At 30.8% G+C, this 3669-nt stretch overlaps 1 long non-coding RNA gene across 1 annotated transcript; it reads right to left on the reverse strand.

Moving 5' to 3' along the window:
* Positions 1-381: 381 nt before the first annotated feature.
* LOC111084290 lies at positions 382-2700 on the reverse strand. Its single transcript, XR_002609481.1, has 3 exons — positions 2656-2700; positions 1285-1411; positions 382-591 (listed from the first exon to the last, which is right to left on the reverse strand). It is a non-coding gene; the product is annotated as an uncharacterized LOC111084290 (long non-coding RNA).
* Between the last annotated feature and the right edge of the window lie 969 nt (positions 2701-3669).

Below are 3669 nucleotides of genomic sequence, written 5' to 3' on the forward strand. Positions count from 1 at the left end.
AGAACCAATAGTGGACAGAAACGTGTCGTCTGATATAAACGTCTGACCATATGTCTGGAAAACAGTAATAAAGTATTTTTCAACTACAAGTTCTTCTTATTTTATATTAGGTTTGAACACCACAATCAACATTTTCATACATAAGGTTTTAGTTCCATGCAGTATCTCAATATGGTTTATGATAAGTATAGTGTTGATTTATTTATGTAAGTCGTAGTTTTGGGAGTTAGAAACTTTCATTATCTCAGAAAAAACAAATTAATATCAAGTTCATATACTTACCTTATAAAAAACATTCACAAACATGAATGGATAATATGAGCAAATACAAACTATGGATAAAAGGTAAAATTCTCTCATTTTGAGAGCTTACTTTGGTGACACATGAAGTTCAACTTGACTATTACTGTACTGTTGTTCGTCATCAACGTTCACCTTGGCTGAATCTTCTTCCAATGATTCACATAATTTTTCGTTATTTATTGTTGTTATACAGTCCAAGTCTTTCGAAACTGGTCCACCAAGTTCTTAACTACATGATTGTCTTGACGTTTCGTACACAGTAGTTAGTTCGCTGGAAATTATTTCTTCCTGTGTTAAAAATATGAATACCGTTGTTTCCTATGTATATAAACTGAAAATACCATATAATCATTTTACTAAAATTGTTCGTTTATATTAAACTTCTTTAGCTCTTGGTCACATCTTTAAGTGTGTATCCTAAGATGTTAAGATGTCTACTGAACAATAAAGTACACTACAGTTGTTAACATAAGCAGCCGAAATATTGGGGAAGAAACAGGAAAACAAGTATCATTAAGAAAACTTATCTGGAACACATATAGTAGTGGTACTTACCGCTATTTTGCAAAACTCTTATGCTCATTGATAGGTGTAGACAAGCGTTTCAAAAAATGTAACAGAAACAAGAAAATACTTCTAATGCCACATTTTGGTATATATAAGAGTTAATTATTTTCCAGGTTACTCTTGTTCATATGTTTATCAATCATCTAGTTTTGTGTTCATTATCTAACCGACATGTATCCAAGCAAAGTTAGAAACTCAAGTTTTGAAGTAACGTAGTTAGTTTTAGAGCATGTCATTAGTAATAAAATATAACTCCAGAGGTTCAATATGTGTAGCTGCAGCTTAATTAATCCCAGCTCGTTTTATGTAAAACTGGCACTAGTAAATAAGTCGGACTTATTCAAAGATAGGATGCTAATTTAATTTTTCGTCTAAAGTTCCATTCGTAAACTTATTTAATCAAATTCCTCTAACCTGATTTGACTCTCGTGGTAATTCTTGGTACATAAGCAGCCCAATGAGTAGAATTCCACCATTCACACTTGCCATTATCAGAAATAAAACAGGAACACTTTCTATAATTTCATCGTTGTTAAAAAACCTGAAAAGATAATGATAGTTTACTCGTTAATGAAAATGTAAATTGGTTTACGGATGACGTTGAACAGCATTAGTTCCCCTTGTGGCACAGCAGTAAGTTTGTGGACTTTTAACGCTAGAAACTGAGTTTGTATACCGGTAGAGCACACAATCCAGATGACTTATTGTGTTGCTTGTCTACAAACAATGAAAAATGAGTAATAGATAAAACTAATATTGAACAGCATTAGATCCCGTAGTAGCACAGCAGTAAGTCTGAGGACTTATAACTCTAGAAACTGGGTTATATGCTCGTAGTTACATTCTTCTCTTCCCACTTCACACAAGATATTCTAAGCATGTATGACCAATAAAATGAAAAAATAATAAAAAAAACGAGTACTTTGGGTGTTTATTTTAGGTTAGGAAACCTAAGAACTTTATTTATTCACAACCATGATTTTAGAGGTTTTTTTTTTTCTGGTGATTTCTAAAGACTTGAGCTCTAAAAACGTCAATAATTAAGCATAACTACAACCAATAATGCAAAGGATCTCGCGGGTTATATATAATGATAATTTTACACTCTTATTCTAATAGTTGGACAGTCGTAAGTATGAGGACTTATGCTAAAAACCAGGTTTCTATACCCATGGTGGGCACAGCACAGATAGCCCATTATATAGCTTTGTACTTACTTACAAACAATGAAACAAACAAACAAAAAATTAATAATAGGTAAAAGTTATGTGTAAATGACAGCTTCAGTTCCCGATGTGATGTTAATATTTGTTTCTTTAAAATACCTTACTCGAGTTTATTAGCTAACATTATCATTTAGCCAATTTCAAATTTATGGTATTTTCCAAATACCATAAATTTAATAAATGAACAATGTATGACATATATAACCCTATAGTACAGTACAGACTTCAAAACGTTTTGTTCTGTTAGAAAATACCATAAAAAACACTAAAACCTAAGAACTTTACATATTCAAAACCATGACTTTAGGCCTTAAACGGTGCTTTGTAATGGTAAGAACCTTAAGTAATGTAAAATATTATTTCATGTAAGCGATAAAATAATTAACACTGACTACTAACAATAATGTACAGGATCTCGTGGGTTATATTTAATGATAAAAATCAATAATTTGGATGATTTTGAGTAAAAAAGTAAGATAAGATACTTGAACGTTGAAACTAGTAGCCTGTGTTTTAGTTCTAGAAACATCACGTGAGTTTACAAAAACTTGTAACTTACCCATCAGAAGCAGGTTGGAGATTACTAGGATTCACTAAGAAAGTGATGATTGTGTAAGATCGGTTTCAGGGAAGAGAATAGTCACAAGTATCCCTATGAAAGGACAAAAACAGGTATATGGGAGTGAAATTAAAAATTTTTTATCCTTACACAATCACATCATGTATATTGATTAATGCATAAAGTATTTTACTATCATTTATTCTATATAAACAATGTTTGTCAAACTGAATTAACCTCATAGTCAGTATATGTTGATACCATTTACGAATTCTTTAAGTAACTGAAACTAATTTTGATAATTGTAAATACAAGACAACAGTATTAGGCTTAGTGTAATTTTTAATACTAATTTTGTTCTTCTTTGCTCTATTAAGCTTTATCCAAGAAGAAAATTGTATAATAATATTTCAACCACTTATGTTCAACATATTCATTATCGACGACGTTTTTCAGTCAACACCAGATGTCATTAGTCCACCTGGGAAACAAATAACATAAATATTTTTCTTGCTCTTGAATGTTTCAGATATCGACAGTTATAAAAACAAGTTAGTTCAGTCAGTTCATGAGACAGACATTTATTTAACTTTATTTCTGTTCATGATAACAAACTTGATTCAAACTTCAACATAAAATCTGCTAAAATATAGGTTGTTTTCTCTTTTCCAATAGAGGTATGTATGAGATTTTTACAAGTGAATATTAAACTATGAGTTACGTTACGCTGCTTTATCTGTAAAGTTTAAAAATAAGGAGTCGTTTTATTGTTACAGACATTGAAATGTACTAGTGAAACAAATCATAAAAAATAAAAGGAACCGAGATGTTGAAATACAGTAAAAGCATACACACTTTTTCCTTGAATAACAATACTTGATTTTGACCTATCTTACCTATGAATGAAACAGTCGCTGTTATACAAAACGTACCAAACCATCCTAAAGAAGAAGTAATACAATGGAGAACTAAAGGCCAGAGAAAGAAAGAAGCTGTCTGGAATAAAAAACTTGA

Source organism: Limulus polyphemus, unplaced genomic scaffold, assembly GCF_000517525.1.
Source record: "Limulus polyphemus unplaced genomic scaffold, Limulus_polyphemus-2.1.2 Scaffold15853, whole genome shotgun sequence".
Classification (NCBI taxonomy): Eukaryota; Metazoa; Arthropoda; class Merostomata; order Xiphosura; family Limulidae; genus Limulus; species Limulus polyphemus.